The sequence below is a fragment of the Rhincodon typus genome, chromosome 30 (genome assembly GCF_021869965.1).
Source record: "Rhincodon typus isolate 14 chromosome 30, sRhiTyp1.1, whole genome shotgun sequence".
NCBI lineage: Eukaryota > Metazoa > Chordata > Chondrichthyes > Orectolobiformes > Rhincodontidae > Rhincodon > Rhincodon typus.
The window spans coordinates 9,139,229-9,159,230 of record NC_063361.1 but is presented as its reverse complement, the minus strand read 5'-3'; the positions used below and the strand labels follow the sequence as shown (position 1 = coordinate 9,159,230).

The 20,002-nt window shown below is 42.3% G+C and overlaps 1 protein-coding gene across 1 annotated transcript in view; it reads left to right on the top strand.

The window, feature by feature from the left end:
* Positions 1–2,515: 2,515 nt before the first annotated feature.
* Positions 2,516–20,002, top strand: part of tmem98 (transmembrane protein 98) — a 34,627-nt gene continuing 17,140 nt past the window's right edge. The window contains exons 1-2 of the mRNA XM_048614390.1: positions 2,516–2,686; positions 19,217–19,296. The gene's annotated coding sequence lies outside the window, so the exon portion shown is untranslated. The remainder of the gene's footprint in view (positions 2,687–19,216; positions 19,297–20,002) is intronic.

Genomic DNA, 20,002 nt, shown 5'->3' with positions numbered 1-20,002 from the left:
ACTTTTATATTCGATGGCCTGACCCATGAGGCAAGTGTGCTGTATGCCTTCTTGACCATGTTATCCAACTGTGCTGCCACTTTCAAGGATCTGTGGATCTCTCTGTATGTCAATGCTCCTAATGGTTCTGCCATTTATTATATAATTCGCACCTTAATTTGATCTTCCAAAACTCATCACTTCTTAGTTTTTGGGATTAAACTCCACCTGCCATTTCTCTGCCCAAATCTGCAATCTATCTACATCCCATCGTATCCTTTGACCATCCTCCTCACAATCTGCAACTCTGCAAATTTTAGTGTCATCTGCAAACGTACTAATCAGACCACCTACATTTTCCTCCAGATCATTTATAGATATCACAAACAACAAAGGTCCCGGCACTGATCCCTGCGGAACACCACTAGTTACTGATCTCCATTCTGAAAAGCACCCTTCCAACGCTACTATCTGCTATGACCAAGTCAATGTTATATCCCTCAAGAAAGAATTTTGATTACAAAAGTGTTGGGTCTCAAGATGTCCAAGTACTCAGTGTCAATTTCTGTTTTTGATTCATTGTCACAGTTATTTCTCCGAAACAAAGTCTTGATATGTTGCAGGCCTGCGACTCTTTTTTGGTTCACTGAAGAAATGGAGTTCGAAAGTTGATGAAGGCAGTTTTGCAGTCTTGCTTTAGTCAATAGGTTTCCCTAATTTGCCCAGTCAAGGTGCAGTCAAAGCCCCATAGCAAAAAAAAACCAAAGAACTGTAGATGCTGGAAATCAGAAACAAAAATAGAAATTTCTGGAACAACTCAGCAGATCTGGCAGCATCTGTGGAGAGAAAGCAGAGTTAATATTTTGGGTCCAGTGACCCTTCTTCTGACCCCTGTGCTTTCTCTCCACAGATGCTAACAGATTTACTGAGTTTTCCCTGCAGCAAAAACTTGGCCCTTCAAATAGACATGTAATAGACATGTAGCAAAAGTCCTTCAAGTAGACATGCAAAAGCCAACCGAAAGTCTCTGCCTTCTGATGAATCTTAGATATGAAAGAAAGCATTAGTGCTGAGGAACAGATTACAATGTTTAGCCCAAATAAGAGTTCTTTATATGAATGCCTCCACCACTTCCTCTGGCAGCTCATTTCTTACACATCCGTGTGAAAAAGTTACCCCTCAGGTCCTTTTTAAATCATTCCCCTCCCACCTTAAACCTATGTCCTCTAGTTCTTGATTCCCCTACCCTGGGAAAAAAGTCCATGGCTGTTCACCCTATCCATGCCCCTCATGATTTTATAAACCTCTGTAAAGTCACCCCTCGGTCTCTGATGCTCCAGGGAAAGATGGCCCAGCCTATTCAGCCTCTCCCTATAACTCATGAAGACAGCTCCAGGGCCTTGAGTAGTGCCATGTATATGGACAGGAACGAAAAGGTTATCTGACGCCTCAACGCCTTTTATATAAGACTAAAGCATCTATAATAAGTTCATGGAGCTATATTTTGAGAGTGTGACAATAGTCAAAGAAATATTGTTCGGGTGGTAATAAGTCCACGCAGCACAAATTACAGCTTTTGGCCAACAGGTACAGAGGAGTGGTGAGAAAGAAATTTTATGCAGCGCATTGTAATGAACCTGCTGCCTGAAAGGTCAATGGATGTGGAGGTCACCAATGATTTCAAAAGGAAATTGGATGAGCACTTCAGGAAAATGAACATGCAGGGGCTTTGGCGAAACAGCAGAGCAACAGGAGTGCCTGTATTGCTGTACAAGTGGCTCAGTAGTTAATGCTGCCGCCTCATCAGCGCTAGGAAGCCAGGTTCGATTCTGGCTTCGGGTGACCGTCTGTATTTGCACGTTCTCACTGTGCCTGTGTGGGTTTCCTCCCACAGCGCAAACATGTGCAGGATTGGCCATGTTTAAATTGCCTGCACCTCCCTGTCCCCTATGGGTGAGGTGGAATAAGCAGGGTTAAGGGGGAAGGAATGCTCTTCGGAGGGTTAGTGCAGCTTCGATGGGCCAAACGGCTTCTTTTCGCACTGTAGGAATTCTGTGATTGTAACCAGCCAGCAATAGCTCGATGGGCCGAAAGATCTCCTTCCGTTAACCTCTACAACTTCGCTTTTTCTCATTCTATGGATTTTTCAAACGACCATTGCTATCTCCGATCAGTAAAAGCAACAAATTACTTCTGCACACACATTACCACTCTCCAGACTATACACCACATTCCCTTCTTCCCTGATCACTTACCAAGACCAGCTTTAGGCTGTAGATTTGTGTTAAACAATCGCACAATTCGGGTCTTTTGGCTGAGTGTGGGGAGGAGCTAATAGGGAGCATTCCCCCAGCTTCTTGCACAGTGCTCTGTGAAAGATTACAGAGAGGAGCAAAAGTTTGCGTGTTGCATGGGAATGTTTTCTTGGCAGAAGTTATGTCAGTAGCTTTTAGGGCAGGGAGGTTGGGAGGAGGGGATTGTGCTGATGTATTTGGATTTCGTGGAGCTGCTCAGTACAGTAGGGGGAGGAGATATCCTTTGCTGCATTGTGCACTGATCCTATTAAAGGCATTAGCAACATTCCAGGGTACCTCATTCTTCTATCCCATTTCCTGCCGATGATCTTGTTACCTTCGCCAGCTTTGTAAAAGAAAACTCCACCACCGTCCTCTGCCTGCCATGCAGCGTGCTCCAGACTAAATGCAGTGTAAGTACCTGTTCTGAAATCTGTTTGTGAGTAAGCTTGCCACCTTTCTGATAAAGGGCCGCCCCCTTTCTGCCTTGTGACCATTACTTTGCTGTTTGCAGCCAGCTATGCAGGAATTCCTCTGTGCTGAAGAGCCGCCGATAGCGTCACCCAGGACACCGGCTGGACTCAGTTACATTCTGTCATATGCTGACAGGCCTTTGCAAACTTGTTCGTTCACTTGTTAGGGGCCCAAAGGCTGGAATATACTGTCTGATGTGAAAGTCTTTCAGCCACAGAGTGGGAGTGTTAGCAGTTAACCCCTGTACCTTAATATTAAGGTATGATGTGTGCTAGATGCTCACAGACATCTCTGAAGGATTTTGGACAGGCTGTTCTGTGCTAGCAAACATCTGCAGATTTATTGCATCTCAAGTTACACTAGAAAAACGCCTTCAGTTTTAATGTCATGGCTTGATTGAATTCTACCCATTTCTGTGTGCGATTTAAATTGCTTCAGATCAGAGCAAAGCTGTCACATTTAACATTAAATCATTTGAAGCAGAACTTTTTTCTTTGTACTTTCTCCTTCCGGGAGAAAGACTGTCAAAGTCATTTGGCAGAATGCCTCATCGCCAGAACTTTCCAACGAGCGCCAAGATATCGCTTGGCTGCTGGTGAGAAGGTCACCACCTGTGAGATCCTTCATGTACACCCTGTCGGTCTCTGCTACCCCACGCCGCCCTCAAAGCAGCTGCGGAGGGGTTGAGACTGTCACATACCTCCTGCTGGAAGGTCCCTTTGCAAAGGAAGTCTGGAGAGAGACACAATGGTTTTTGTCAGTGTTCGTCGCAAGCAGCTCTGTGAAGTGGGACTCTGTGCTCTATGGTCCGTTCCCCAGCACGAACACTGAGACAAACATCGACTGTGCCTGGAGGACCATCAATTCGGTGAAAGATGCCGTTTTGTCTGCCCGACACTTGTGGGTCTTCCAGAGCAAGGAGTTGACCAGAACCAAGTGTTGCATGCTTGCACGTTCCAAGATCCAGGACTGTGTGCTGAAATGCCTTTGGGTTTGTTGGAACTGTTGGGAAAGTCAAACTCCAGTGTTTGTTTGTTCTCCATATGCCATGACTGTACAGAACCCAACTGCTGTACTGACTAAATATGTATATTCAGATTTTTATGTATATTTTTGAAATAAAAAAGGAAAATGGTGATAAACAGTTAATCCCATAGAGATTCAAATTCCACCATCAGTTTAAATTCAAGTAAGGCTGTGCAGTTGAATCAAATCTCAATAATGGTGACCGTAGAACAATCATCGATTGCTGTAAAAAAAAACATATCTGGTTCACTCGTTTTTAGGGACGGAAATCCGCTGTCCTTACCTGATTTGCCCACTTGTGACTCCTGACTCCAACAATATAGTTGACTCATAACTACTCTCAAGGGTAATTAGGATGGGCAATAAATGCTGCCCTTGCCAGTGATTCCATATCCCATGATTGAATAGGGGAAAAAATATGCTCCTTCCTGATGCCCAAAGGGCCCAATGGCCTTACTCCTATTTTTTGTTTCAATGGTTAGTGCACTGTAACACATGTCAGAGACCTGCAGTAGGGAACAGAGGACTGGGGAAAGGGTTGTGATGCTTTGAGGATGGTGGGGTCACTACCATTCTCTACTTGACCCAATGACCACGTTCCTGTGTGAATTGTTACTTCAGAATATAAATTTCTTCTGACTTATGTTGTTCCCTGAACACAACAAAATCTCCTGAAGCATTTTACTGAGAGAAACTGGGTAGCAACTAAGGGGAAAACTCTTTGCTGGTCCAAATAATCATGCTTAACACTGATAAATAGACTTCCTAGTCGTCTTTTAAATGACTGATCAAAAGTTTGAAAAGAATACTGCTATAATTGAAACACCCGTCCCGAGCAGTTAGTGCAGGGAGCTGTCTTCGTGTGCTGTTGTGTTTCTTAGTTAGCGATTGGGTCAAATGTCAAACCAAGCCTGTGCTGTTTGCTTTCCAAATGACTGGAGCCTGTGCGGAAGTCGTAGTTCAGGTTGAAGACTGGGAGAGAATTACAAATGTTAAGAAGTGCCGTCCAAGTAAGGTAATACAGTGAAGTAAACAGAGGATTTAGCCGGCAGAGTCTGTTACTCAGACATGCATTGTTCCCTCAGATGAGGCCTGGTCTGTGTGTGGTGCTGTTCTGTGAAGTGCAACAAGCCAGTACGAACTGGAAGAAGTTGACTGTAATGTGACTTGGAATTCATTGTAGCAGTGGGTATTTCCAGAATAATTGTAAAACTATGTCAGCACCAATGGGGATGAGAGAAGTAGAGTAAATGATACTTTCTCAGCTCAAAGTAATTTGGTCGTCAGAGAGAAAACCCTTCTCTGACCAGGAGATAGCTGGCAAGTTCTGATCATACTTGAAGCAGTAAGTAATGGTTGACAGAGAACTCGGATTGATCTGTGTGCCTGATTTGTCACTGACTTAGTTGTTAACTATTAACTCAGAAAATGGACTGCCTGAATTAAATCTGACCATGTTGAAAATCCTGAGTTTGGTTTCATAACCTGAGTTGAATACTTTGATCTCCATGGTAGAACTGGAGAGAGCTTTGGTTGACATTCCTGATCCTCATGCAGTAAACCCTGATTGATACTGGGTATATATGAGGGTGTTGGATGATGATTTGATTTGATTTGATTTATTGTTGTCACACGTACCTAGGCACAGTGAAGAGTTTAGTTTTGCATGCAGTACTGGCAGATCATACCATACAATGTGCTTTAGGGTAATAGAACAGAGCGAAGAATGCAATGTTACAACTGCAGAGAAGGTACATAAAGAGCGAGATCAACATTAAATTTAAAATTTGACAGGTCCATTCAGAAGTCTAACAACAGCAGGGAAGAAGCTGTTCTTGAATCTGTTAATACATGCGTTTAAGCTTTTGTATTTTCTGCCAAACAGAAGATGTTGGAAGAGATTATAACCAGGCTGGGAGGGGTCTTTGATTAACTTGGCTGCCTTCCTGAGGCGGCAAGAAGTATTGATAGAGTCAATGGATGGAAGGTTGGCTTGTGTGATTGACTGGGCTGTGCTCACAACTCACTGTAGTTTCTTACTGTACTGGGCAGTGCAGTTGCCATACCAAGCTGTAATGCATTCAGAGTGAATGCTTTCTATGGTGTATCTGTAAAAATTGGTAAGAGTCTTTATGGACTTGTAGAAATTCCTTAGTCTCCTGAGGAAGTAGAGGTGTCACATCAATGTGGGTGGACCAGGACAGATTGTTGGTGAGCATCACTCCCAGGAATGTGACACTTTGGAACATAACATCAGCTTCAGTGTGATGCTATCCATCGTTGATTAACTCCACCAGTCTGTTGTGAGGTGTACATAAACAATGAACATAAGGGTGCTGCACCTGAGAGTTGCAGAGAATGGACCGTGAAAGATCAGGAAGGAACAGAAGGAGGGTTACATTTATATAACATTTTACAAACCAGCAGCCACCACAAAGTGTTTTACAGCCAATTAAGTCCTTCTTAAATGTAGTCACTATAGTAATGCAGAAAAGGCAGAAGCTAATTTGTACACAGCAAGCTCCCACAAGCACAAATGTGCAGTGATAATAACCGGGCAGTCTGTATTTTGGATGTTAATTGGTGCTGGATTATTAGCCAGGATACCAAAGATCATTTCCCTGCCAAATAGTGGCATAGCATATTTTTATTCATCCCAGCAGACTAAGGTGAGCCTCTGAAGAGATGGCATGGTGGTTCATTGGTTAGCACTGCTGCCTAGCAGTGCTAGGGACCAGGGTTCAATCCCAGCCTTGGGTGATTGTCTGTGTTAAGCTTGCATGTTCTCTCTGTGCCTGCCTGGGTTTCTTCCTACAGTCCAAAGATGTGTAGGTTAGTTGGATTGGCCATGCTAAGTTGCCCATAGTGTCTAGGGGTGTGGAAATCCTGTGAAATAGCTGTTTGAAATATTGAAAGCCAATATTTAGTGAGGGGGGAAGGAGGCAGTTGCTCAGTCAGCTGCATACTAGTGAGACTATTACAATTGGCTGGACCTCCATACAATATAGCAAGCCATTACAATTTTTCACAGAAATTGCTGGAGAAACTCAGCAGGTCTGGCAGCATCTGTGGAGAGAGAAATAGAGTTAACGTTTCAAGTCCAGAATGACTCTTCTTCAGAACTTCTCAGTTCTTTGTATGCAGTTCTGGTCACCACGCTATAGGAAGGATATCATTGCACAGGAGGGGATGCAGAGGAGATTCACCAGGATGTTGCCTAGTTTGGAGCATTTCAACGATGAAAAGAGGCTGGATAAGCTCAGGTTGCTTTCTTTAAAGCAGCCAAGGCTGAGGAGGAACTTGATTGAAGCGTATAAAACTACGAGGGGCACGGACAGGTTGGATTGAAAACAGCTGTTCCACTTCATCAGTAATAGAGGGGGCTAGCATAAGACCTTGTGGTGCAGTGGTAATGTCCCTACCCTGGGGCTAGGAGACCTGGGTTCAAATCCTACTTGCTCCAGTGGAGTGATATAACATTCCTGAGTAGGTTGATTAGAGGGGGCATAGTTCTAAGATGAATGACAGGAAGTTTAGAGAAGAATTTGGAAAAATTGTCCTCGCTCAGAGGGTGGCCTAAGTCTAGAATGGACTGCCTGGGGCAGTAGTTGAGGCAGGAAACCTCACAATCTGTATAAAATATTTGGATGAGCCACCATAATATCCAGAGTTATAGGCCAAAGGCAGCAAAGTTAAATGAGTGTAGATGTGGTGTAGGCTTAATAGACTGAAGGTCCTCTTCTGTTCTGAATAATTCTAGATTCAGAAGAAGGGTCATTCCATTGAAATGCTAGCCCTGTATCTCTCTCCACAGGTGCTGCCAGGCCTGCTGAGCATCTGCAGCACTTTCTGTTTTTATTTCAGATTTCCATCATCTGCAGTATTTTAGTGTTACTATAATTTTCATCCTTTTAATTAGATCAATTTTCAGCTGCTTAAACTTAGAATTGAAATTAAGTTTTCAGCCTTTGCGGCACCCCTTCAAGACTGACATATCTTTTCGGACGTTTGGGGCCTAATACTGAAGACAGACAAGGTTTGACCAAGGCTTAGTGCATGTAAACATCACCTTTTATTCAATTCCTTTCGAGATAAATCTCAACATCCTTTTAGCCTTTTTGATGATTTGTTTGTAGCAGTCCACTAGTTTTTAGTGAGTATTGCATTGAGACTCCTAAATCCCTTTGCTTCTCCACAGTTCCTCCTGTCCTGGCGTTAAGGAATCTTTGGATTTTTAAATATGAGAACTAAAGTGGAGGATCTTATGCCTAACAAATTGAAATCCACAATTCCTTTGAGTGGAAAAGTTTGGGCTAATAGACCATTGCATTTCTGAGGGAATGCCTCAGTGTTGGAGCTACCAACTTTGAGAAGTTAAACTGAGGCCCTGTTTGCCCTCTTGGGTGGATGGTAAAGTTTCTCAGTCGAGAAAGTATGGGCAAATGGAATCAGAGAAAACTTACGCATGAACAGCAAGAGTATAAAGCAATCGTGAAAAAAACAGGAATAATTAAAGACCATAAAAGGAAACTATGCGTGGAGGTGTAAGATGTGGAAATAGTGCTTAATGAATACTTTGAACCTCGTGTTTTAATATGATAGTTGTTTCAGTATGCTTTTTGTCAACACTGCTGATAGTATGCTTTATCGAAACACCAAATCATCTCTTGTCTCTCTGGGCTCTGGCTGTCTTCACATCCCTCTTCAATGCTACTCCCTCCTGACCAGGTTACCACTCCTTCGTGATCACTAGCACCTCGATTTCGTTCTTGTCCTCTTGAGAAGAACAATGTAGATAGAGCTTTATTTTCAGTTTTAAAAAGTAGATGGAGCTCCACTTTAGTTTAAAAGAGCAGAGGGAGCTTTACTCAGTATTTAACCCCATGCTGTCCCCATCCTCGGAGTGTTGCATGGAGACAGTGTCAAGAGAGCTTTAGTTTTAGTTTAAAAGAGGACATATTGAACCCCATGTTCTTGTCCTGAGAGTATTTGCTGGGACAGTGTAGAGGAGGCTTCACTTTCAGTTTATAGGAATAGTGTAAGGCTCTCACTTTCTTCAGAACTGTAACATTCTTTAGTACACTTATACAAATTACTGAATACAGCAGTTTAGTGTTATGTCTTACTCCAGCTTCATGATGTTCTCTCTGGTCTGCTGCCATGGTATCATCAGCTGCTCATTATCGCTTATGTATTTACCCTCCATTATCCCAGAATAGTTTCAGAAAAAAAGAGGGATGAAACAGATGTTGTAGACTATTAGGAGAACTAGAAAATATTGCGTGGGATAAAGATGGTGAGGGTGGAAGTATTAACCCATTTAACAACCGACGAAGAAATATCACTGGAGTGCTGAGAGCAATTCTGATCACTGCAGTATAGGAAGGATGTGGTTGCACTGTAGAGGGTGCAGAGAAGAGTCACCAGGATGTGGTACTCAGACTGGACAGCTATAGCTATGAAGAAAGACTAGATAGGCTGCAGCTGTAGTTCTTGGAGCAGAGAAGGCAGTTGGGGGTGGAATCTGATTGAAGTTTACAAAATTATGAGGGGAATCAATAAGGTAGATAGGATTGATGCACATAATAGGATGGCGTGGTGGCTCAGTGGTTAGTACAACTGCTGCAAAGTGCTGGGGACCTGGGTTCAATTCCAACCTCATGCAGTTGTCTGAGTGGAGTTTGCATGCTGTCCCCATGTCTGTGTGCTCATCCAAAGCTGAGCAAGTTAGGTGGAATGATCTTGCTAATTTGCCCATTGTGTCAATGGATGTGTACGTTAGGTGGGTTAACCTTGGGGAATACATGGGAGTGGGGTCTGGGTGGGATGCCCTTCAGAGGGTTGGTGTGGACTCAATGGGCTGAATGGCCTGCTTCCACACTGTAGGGATTCTGTAATTTTTCCTCTCGTGGAGGGGTCAGTAACCATGGGGCATAGATTTAATGTAAGTTGCAAGAGATTTCAAAGGGATTTAAAGAAAAATGTTTTCATTCAGAGTGGAGGGTATCTGTAACTGACTGCCTGAAAGAGTGGTAGAGGCAGGAACCATCATAACATTGAAAAGGTATTTAGATGAATACTTGAAAAACAATAGAACACAAGGCTATGGGCCTTGTGCTGGGAAATGGCATTAGAATAGACGGAGCTTGATGACCAGCATGAACATAGTGGGCCGACTGTCCTCTTTCTGTTCTGTAACACTATGAAATGTATGCCTGCCTGCTAAGCGAAACAAGGGAAAAAAATAACAAAGGCTACGACAACCATTTCCAATCATCTCTACGGGAAAGTTGCTGAAGGATTGCTAGACTGTTGATGCACTTTTGCTTAGAAAGGGGAGCCTGAATAGTTAAAGGCCAATTAGCCTCTATGTGATGGTGAGAAAATAATTGGGACAAAATTCTGAGACATGGTATAAATCTTCATTTAAGGAGGCAGGGATTCAACATGAACTTTCGCGATGGATGTGTTAAGGGATGCTTGTGTCTGACTAAAATAAAATAATGTTTTGAGAAAGTAACGAAGATTTGGTAAGAGTTGTACATTTTGATGTAGTCTGCATAAATTTTAGTAAAGCATTTGACATGGCAGACTGATCAGCAAATTGAAAACACGTGGAATCTAAGGGAAAGTGGCAAGTTGGATCCAAATTTGGATCATTGCCAGGGAGCAAAGGGTTAAAGTTGTTTGAAGTTCTTGTGATTGAAAGCTGTGTCTGATGAATCTCTGCAGAACTCAGTACTGGGACTTATAATTTGTTATATAAATCAGTGCTTTATGCTGAAATGTAGGGGCCATGATGAAGAACTTTGACAAATGAAACAAATGTTGGCCATTTGTTTGATAGTGAGGAAGGAAACCTTAGAAATATAAGAATAGGCTGATCATTATCGACAAAGGAACATAGTCATTTGATGGCAATGGATGCCTTGTAGGACACTACTTCACAAGCATTGGGCAAAATGAAGAGGCAAGGCCTTTATGAACTACCACAGCCAGTACGGTTATTAAACCGTGCTCTTGGCTTTATTCTGTCTCACACTAGTCATCTATCCAATGAAGCTAACGAAGCCCCACATCGGTTGGGTAGAAAGATGGCAAACAGAATTCACCCCAAAGGGTGATGATGTTATGCATTTGAGGAGGGACAACAAAGTAAAGACATTCACAACAAATGGTAGGATTCTGAAATCTTTTGAAGGACAGAGGGAACTTGGGGTGTATGGCTACAGATCACTTTAAGTAGCGGGACAGGTAGTTAAGATGATCAAGAGGGGTACGGGATAATTTCCTTTATTGGCCAAGGCCTAGATTATAAGAGCAGGGATATGTTATTATGGATTCTTTCACTGAATATAGATATTCCTGGCAAGGTGTTGACCATCCCTTGAGACTGTGGTGCGTTATCTTCTTGAGCCACTGCACCCCATCTGGTGCAGATATACTCACAGTACTCATAGGAAACAAGTTCCAGGAATTGCCCCAGTGACAATAAAGGAACAAAAATATAGTTCCAAGCCAGAATGGCATGTGTCTCAGAGGGGATTTTGCAGGTGCTGGTGTCCCCATCTATCTGCTGCACTTGAACTTTTATGTGGGACAGGTTGTGAAGTTGGAATGTGTGTTCAAAGGAGGCTTGTCACCTTGCAATACATCTTATATAGTAGTGGGGGGAATGAATCTTTGTGAAAAGATGTGGATTGGTGACAGTCAAATGTCCTGCTTTGTCTCGGATTCTGTTAGGCTTCTTGAGTGTTATCAGTACAGCATTCATCCAGCGAAGTGTATTCTGTCACACTTCTGACATGTTCCTTGCAGATATTCGACTGACTTTACGAAGTGAGGAGGTGAATTAGTCATCACAGAATTCCTAATCTCTGAACTACTCTTATTATTTAAATAGCCGGCCCAGATCAGTATCTCATCAATGGTAATCTTTCAGATGCTGATAGTGAGGGACTCTGCAATGTCCAGGGAAGATGGTTAGAGTCTTTCTTGTTGGAGATTGGCATTTCCAGGGATTTGTTTAGAACGAATATTACTTGCCACTTATTAATCCAAGGCTAAATGTTGTCTAAATCTTGCTGCATATAGACTAATCCTGCTTCATGATGCGATGAATTGTGAATGGGTGTAATATTGTGCAATCATCAGCAAGCATTTCTATTTATGACCTTATGATGGGTAGAAGATCAATGAAGAAGTAGTTGTACATGTTTGGGCCTGGGTCACTACCCAGAGAAACTCCTGAATTGTTATCTTAGGACTGAGATAATTAGCCTCTAATAAATGCAACTATTATCTTTTCTGCTGAGCATGATACTAATGAGTTGAGAGTGTGCCCTCTGATTCTTATTGCCTTCATTTTGCCAGGACTGCTTAATGTCACACTTAATTGAATGCAGCCGTGACATCAAGGGCAGACACCATCTCCCCTCTTGAGTTCAATTTGTTTGTCCATGTTTGGACCAAGGCTGTAGTGAAGAGTTGAGTGGTCCTGGCAGAACCGACCTATTCGTCAGGGAGTAGGTTATTGCTAAGCAAGTCCCACTTGATTACACTGTCAACAACATCTTGCATCACTTTTCTGATGATCGAGAATGGACTAATTGGGGCCACAATTTGCCAGATTGGATCTGTCCATCTTTATACAGAGAAGGTATGGCTGGAAAACTTTCAACTTTATCTATTATTTGCCATTGTCCCAGCTGTAGTGGAATAACTTGAGTTGAGGCTTAGTTTGTCTGGAGCCTTGCTGAGGTATTGCCAGGGCCTATATCCTGTGTAGGCTTCAGCTGCCTTCAGCTGTTTCTCAATGCTACCCACAGACTGGGACTGAATTAGCTGGAGAATGTGCTACAGCTTTCTAAAGCACTGATTCAATTCTAAAACACTGATTCAATTACATGCAAAGTACGGGTGTACAGTTCTGATCACCATATTACAGGAAACATTTGATTGTAGTGGAGAGAGTCCAGAGGAAATTCACAAGGATATTGCCAGGAATGGAGAATTTTAGCAAGGAACAAGAATTGGATATGCTGTTTTTTTTGTATCAATGGAGATTAAGAGAAGACTTCATTGAGGTCTGTCAAATTACCAGGGGCTTGGATAGTAGTGTAGTGTAGCAGAGGTCACTAGCCAGAGACGAAGGATTTAAAGTAATTGGTGGGAAGGCTTTGGAGAGTTGAAGATGCTTTCACCCAAAGGACATGGGAGGGATGTAGGGAATCTGAATATCACTGTCTGAAAGGGTGGAAGAGCCAGAAACCCTCATTGTATTTAAAAAGCATGTTGCTGTGCACGTGAGGTGGCATAACCTACACACCATAGGCTGGAAAGTGGGAATAGGTAGGAAAGGTCTTTTTGGCCAGCACAGGTAAAGTGGGCTGCAAGGCCTCCTTCTGTGCCAAACATCTTTCCAAGTTTCTTTGTCCCTGTTAATACATATTCCATAATCATTGTAACAAGGTCAATGATGAAGTAGTTGTTAATGTTTGGGCCTGGGACACTACCCAAGGGAACTCCTGGATTGTTGTCTTGGGACTAAGATAACATATTGTCTTGGTCATTATCACTATCACTGTTTGTAGGAACCTGCTCTGTGCAAATTGCTAGCTGCATTCCTACATCAATACAATGATGACACTTCAAAATTACTTTGGCTGTTAAGCAGTTTGGGATAGCCTGAGATAAAAGGTGCTGTATAACTGTAATGCTTTCCTTTCTAATTTCTTGTTCTTCAACCAGAATTTCTGCCCCTTCTAATTTAATATCATGTGTGAACTAACTCCATGGAAGCTGGTACCCTGTCACCAAGTCACCCTTTATTTACACTTGCACAGTATATGGATTCTGACTAACTTGCATAGAGCCAGTCCCAAGAGTGAGGAAAATCCCTGAGATTCCTATTTATCGCTGTCAGCCAGGGTTCCCTGATTGGCCCAGGTTAACAACCCCAAACAGGGAACTTGTACTCAATGAGATCCACCTGGCCAACTTCATTCCAGTTACTACAATGAGCAAACGCAGACATGTAACTCTCAATTTCTCCATCCCATGCACCCATAAGGGTGAAAAGTTGAGACACCAGTGTGGATCCCTGTGTTACACATTTCTCGCCAGTTTCCTATTGAGCTGGTTACATCTACAGCAGTAAAGAAGCTATTGTGTTGGTCGCTAGTCAGCTGGGTTTCCTGGGTTGCTGAGGAATATGTATAGAGGGGACCTTGGGGTTGGGGGTGGAGGGGGGTGTGGAAGTGCAAATGTACAAAATAAGTCAAGAGCGATACTATAAGGCTTTGACCAAGAATCAAGTGTGTGCCACCAAGAGTACAGGTTGTCAAAACAGATTTGTTATAATCATGATGGGGTTTGAAACCCAATTAAAGTATGCTTTTATAAATGGGTCAGGTAGTTGTGTGAGTGCTAGGCTTTCTGTGCTTTCTTGATATTGTGACCAGAAAACGTGGTTACTATAGTTAGCATGACTTTACAAAGACATTGCTTTAATATTCACATGTGCACCACGGAGAAGCTTAAACAAAACCTCAGCGTATAAGAGAATGACGAGGGCTGATTGGTTAAGGCGATGGATTCAAAATCTGTAAGGGTTCTTGTGTTGCAGAGGTAATGTCTCAACCTCTGGTTAAGGCCTGGGTTCAAGTCCCAGAGGTATGTCAAAATCTGTCTGAACAGGTCAATTAAAAATCCCTATAAGAAGATATTGGGGCCAGGCAGGGCAGGGATTGTGAGGTGGAAGGTCTGATAAAGTGTCTCATGAGGCTGAATCAGTTTAAGGAGGCATACGAGCTAGACCAAAAAAAAATTGGTGAGATTTGGATCAACACCCTGTGAATTGTTATGTGTGCAGGTTTATTTACCCTTGGAATGAAGGATACACTGTAAAACGTACAGGAATGGCCTAATTCCTTGGTTACTCAGAGACATTGAGAATTGCCACATGATGGTGACAAATCAAGAATATGGAAACCTAACCTTAAAAGTTGAGTTCAGGATTTAAATTGTGAAGTGCTTTTTCATACATAGCAAAGTGGATATCTGGAATTATCTCCCTCGAGGACGATGTGGATGCTGGGGGTACAATTCAAGATTTTAAGACTGAGATTGGTAGATTTTTGTTGGGTAAGATGCAGACCAGTCATGAGCTATTTGTGTGGTGGAGTAATCCAGGGGGTTGAATGGCCTCCACATGCTCTACTGGGCTGAATTTTATGTTTCTTGATGGGGTGAGGGAGGTGGAATGGAGGGTGAATGTTCTGTTTGTTCCCACCTGCTGTCTTAACTCACCCAATCAACCAGTGGATGGTCAACCAAGGCTGGTAGTCAAGCCGACTGTCAAGGTTCTGAGGAAGGGTCACCGGACCCAAAACGTTAACTCTGTTTTTTCCTTCACAGATGCTGGCAGACCTGCTGGGCTTTTCCAGTGACTTTGTTTTTGTTCCTGCCATCGTCAGTATTTGCTGTCACATTCTGCCATGGCCCAGCTGGCATGTTTTATGTTGCAGCAGCAACCATTGGCAGTCAGTGGTTGAGGTTGGGTTCTGCTTTCTATATTATGTCCAAGGGCCTATTTGGTTAAGAGCGATAGAGGATAAACCATTAGAGAGTCTTAAAAAGAAGAGGGACTTCTCTTAACAACAAGGTGTAATTATTTGCATCATAATGCTAGGTACAAGTTACACTGACTGGCTAGACAAAATTACCAGACTATGGGCACCACACCTGAGGAAAGATGTATTGGCCATGGAAGGAATACAACATAGGTTTACAAGAATGGTATCTGAACCTCAGGGGTTAAGTTATGAGGAGGGATTACACAGATTAGGCCTAAATGTTCTAGAATTTAGAAGGTTAAGAGTGATTCAATCTTCAAGATATAAGTAGGAAAAGACAGGGTAGATAAACTATTTCCATTGGTTGGAAATTCGAGATCTGGGGGGTGGGGGTTTAGCCTGTAAATTAGGGATAGTTTATTCAGGAGAGAATGTAGGAAGCACTTGCACACAGGATGGTAGAGATTTGTAACTCTCTTCCATTAATGGCAGCAGTACTGGATCAGTTGTTAGTTTAGATCTGAGTTAGTTAAATTTTTGTTACGCAAAGGTGTTAAAGGGATATGGGCCAAAGGAAGTTGTATGACGTTGAGCCACAGATCAGCCATGATCTCATTGAATGTTGGATTAGTCTTGAGGGGCTGAATGGCCTACTCCTGTTTCTATGTTCCTATCAGGATCCAGGGACGACATGTCTGACCCCATTGGGATCTAGAGGACTCCTTGACTCTCTACCCAAGACTGTTTCACTTCATCGGTTTAGGTGGAGCTTAATGCGGCACCAACGTTAATCCTTTCAGAACCATTGCTACCTCATCCTGGTGATTGTAAACCCCTCCCAAATGTTTTTACTTCTGGTGCATAAATAATACAGTGAACAATGTTGCTCTCGATAGCTTGTTAATTAGTAATTTCATAATGGCAGGAGGGCTCTGCTTTACATGCCTGCTAATCCTCTGTAATTCTGGAGACACCCTGTTGTAGGTTTGTGCAGCAGTGAAAGCCAACCTTCATGTACTTAGCCCAGTATTATCCACACTATATTATCATACCACACATGGTTGGTTTTGCAAATGATCTTCCTTTCTCACCGTGCACTGCTGAAGGTAATTACTCCTGCTGGTCTTCTACTTTGACAGACACTAGTAGTCTCTTTCTCTACCTCAGGCAAATTGCTACAATACGTTAGCAAGCTAGGGGGTGTTGTGTCCTCAGCCAACATCTAGATGTCTGGCACATTTCCTGGAGGAGAGCCACTGATTGACAATCAGGAACATGAATCGTAGCTGCCTGTCCCACATCTTCTCCGAGCCCAGTGACTCTGAGGCCATTGACAATCAAAATGAACTTATTGAATATAGACTAGATTGATCCTAGAACCTTTCTGGCTGCACCTCCATTCAACAAAGCAGTCACCAAGCTGAGCACAGTTTCTATTTGAATTGATATAGCATCCTGAACACAGACATGATGGATGAGAGTGAGTTAGTGCAAACCCCTAAGGATGAATTGAAGTTCACATGGCATAAAGAATGAAAGACTGGCCAGGGAGAACTCTGGAATAGTTAAGTCTGGAGCTGACAAACAGACGGATGAATGTTCCAGCAGTGGATGAGTCAAGACAGGGTGGTATTGCAAATGTGGAAGTAGACCGTTTTATTAAGAGAGAGAAAGTTTGGTCAAAAGCTTAGCTCGAGGTTAAGATTCCAAGTTTTCCTCACAATTAGCTCCTGCCTGAGACAAGAGCCAGGGAGACAAGGCTGTTTAGACTTATTTTAGACTCAAAACTACGTCATTTATTTCTGAAGAAGGGTCCTGACCCAAACATCAACTTTCCTGCTCCTCTGATGCTGCCTGGCCTGCTGTGTTCCTCCAGCTCCACGCTTTGTTATCTCTGACTCCGGCATCGGCAGTTCCTACTATCTATCATTCAGTGTAATTCTTTCTGCTCCCAATGTAGCAGGTAGACGTTTGGCACATGACTACAGTGCATGGTTGTGTAAGGTAAGGTTCTGAAAGGGTTAATGTCAAAGACTGAATTAAGCTCTACCCAGTGTCATGATGTCATGCAGTCTCGAGTGGAGTCGAGGAGTCCAGATGTGTCACCATGGCTCCCGATATGCTGAGTAATTATGTTGATAGTCATTGTAACTTGTACCTCTTTCTATCATGCAGTGAACTACATCTTGCTGTTAAGACAAGTGCCTCTTCTTGTTAAGATTCACCAGCGGTTCTCCCTGTCCTGCTGTTAATCAAACATGCCTTTGAACTCTGTATAGAAAGGAGGTTTGGCAGTAGTTTTTTACTGCAAGCGTTACTTGGTGGTAATTGGTTTCAATATTTATGGCATGCATCAGTAACTGTGGTACCCAGGACATATATTCACATCACAAGTAATTCCTAGCTCCTTATGAATTGTACAACAATTTTGCAAAGGCTTTGGAATTTCTGATGAGGTCTGAAGATGATAAGTTTTGTCCTCTCCATAATTAAACAAAAAGAGTGATGAGGCTGAATTTATTTGGTGTGTATCTCTCATGGTTAGTGAAAAATATCCACGTCTCTAATGGATTGATTCTTTTATTAACTTGCCAAGAAATGGTTCCATCCAGAGATCCACACAATGTTTTATCTGAACTCCATTGTATTTGTTTTCTAACATGTCCCCTCAATGAAAAGAGGTGGCTTTTCAGAGGTGCATGCAGCACTGAATAGAAATTGAGCTTTACTTTGTACAGTTGCTGATTTATACAGTGTTTCTTTTCTAAAGGTTTGATTCTGAGCCAGAACTCTCGTAATTTAACTCTTAAATTGACAAAATGTCTTTTGGAGGTTCTCTGGCTGCTCCTGTAAATTGTCGAGTGGTGGTGTGTGTGTGAGGAGCTGGGGAGTAGGGAGAATTCAGTAACCTCTTGTTTTGTGGTGACCAGATTCTAGACCCAGGTGAAACGTTGTTCACAGTACAGTTTGGCATGAGTTTTGCCGCTTTTATTATATAGTTCATTCCACTGGCTTCATTAATCACTGTTCTCCTGTGGATGGAAATTTGAAACATTATGTTACTGAAACTCCTTTCAATTTCAACTGTCATTGTAACAATTTTGCATTGAAACATTTCTCCGCATCAGTCCACTGGTTCTTTTATTAATTATTTTAAAATGACCACATCTTTACTTCTGGCTTTACTAATATGAATTCACTGTAACTGGGACTGATTCCGTTGCATACTGGCGTTCTTTGCTTCTGTTTGAAGGTATTAAGGAACTTCTGTAACTGTGGATGATGTAAAATGGTTCTCAAAGGGTAAATTCTTCTTCCAGTGGACACAAAACAGACTCTCTACATTGGAGCACATCCAAGAAACATTTAAAAGACTTGCCATAGTTGAAGGAGATTTAAGACAGGAGCCTGCACAATAACTCCTTACTAATATGAATGTGGAACCAGTCCAGTTCCTGATTTCTGTCAGGAGATTTGTAAAATGGCTGAGAGAGGATTTGTTAACATGGTGAACGGGAAAAGGAGTAGAGACTGGGGTATGAGCTAAAATCTGTTATAAAATCCATGAGAATATAGTGTTTGATTGTTCTTACTGCTTTTTCCAGGGAGCAACCGGTGTGAGGCATTCTGCAAAATGGATCGTTCTAAGCACAAACAAAACTTTTTAAAAAACTTTTGTACAGTTTTGGTGGACTCAGTTTAAACAGAACAAATTAATCCGTTGTGGCCCATCACATTGTGAAATATAAAGAATTATAGTCCCTTAGGTTATAAGTGATCCATTATAAAATTATCTATACTTATCATGAACGCACAAGTAAATGGGAAGATGGTATTTATATGAAGGAATGCTGGTTTATATTTCAGAGAAGCTAACTGTTTGAAATGCTCTGCGAGAGTTCCATGCTAAACAGTATCCAACAGGTGAATCGTTTGCTTCTGGTGAGGTAAGAATGTGGATTTTACATTTAACTATCAGGGGAGATGAATACTTCTGGGTAGCACTTGACCAGGTGCACAACTGGGTTTTAAAGGTGGCACCAATCGCAGGAATCCTGGGAGGTTCTGGCATTGGTCAGTACTTCTGCAAGTGTGACTGAGAGAATATAAGCAGAGCAACACAGTGACATGGTTCGTAGTTTGTCAGACGAGTTGGGAAAACCCGCTAAGACTTGTAGAGAGAGACCCTGTATGAAACTGAACAAAAATGACAATTAGCTGAGATAGTAGGAACTGCTGATGCTGGAGTCTGAGATAACAAGGTGTAAATCTGATGCTGCCTGGCCTGCTGTGTTCATCTAGCTCTACACTTTGACACTTAGCCAAGTTTTGGGAAGATTTAGTCCAGTCTTTCCTAGGAGAACATTCTCCTCATTCTAGGAACCAATTTAGTACACCTTTATTGCCTACTGTTTATGGCAAGCACATCCTTCCTTATGGGAGACCAGAGCTGCACACAATATAATTGGTATGGCCTCAGCAATGCCTAAATGCAGTAAGGTTCTTTGCCTGTATTATAATTATTTGTAATGAACGTTAACACACCATTTGCCTTCCTCATTGTTTGCTTTACTGCATGCTAACTTGCAGGGTTTCATCTAGAAGGACACTAGGATCTATTCCAAAACTACTCAACATTTTTCATTTTTCTTA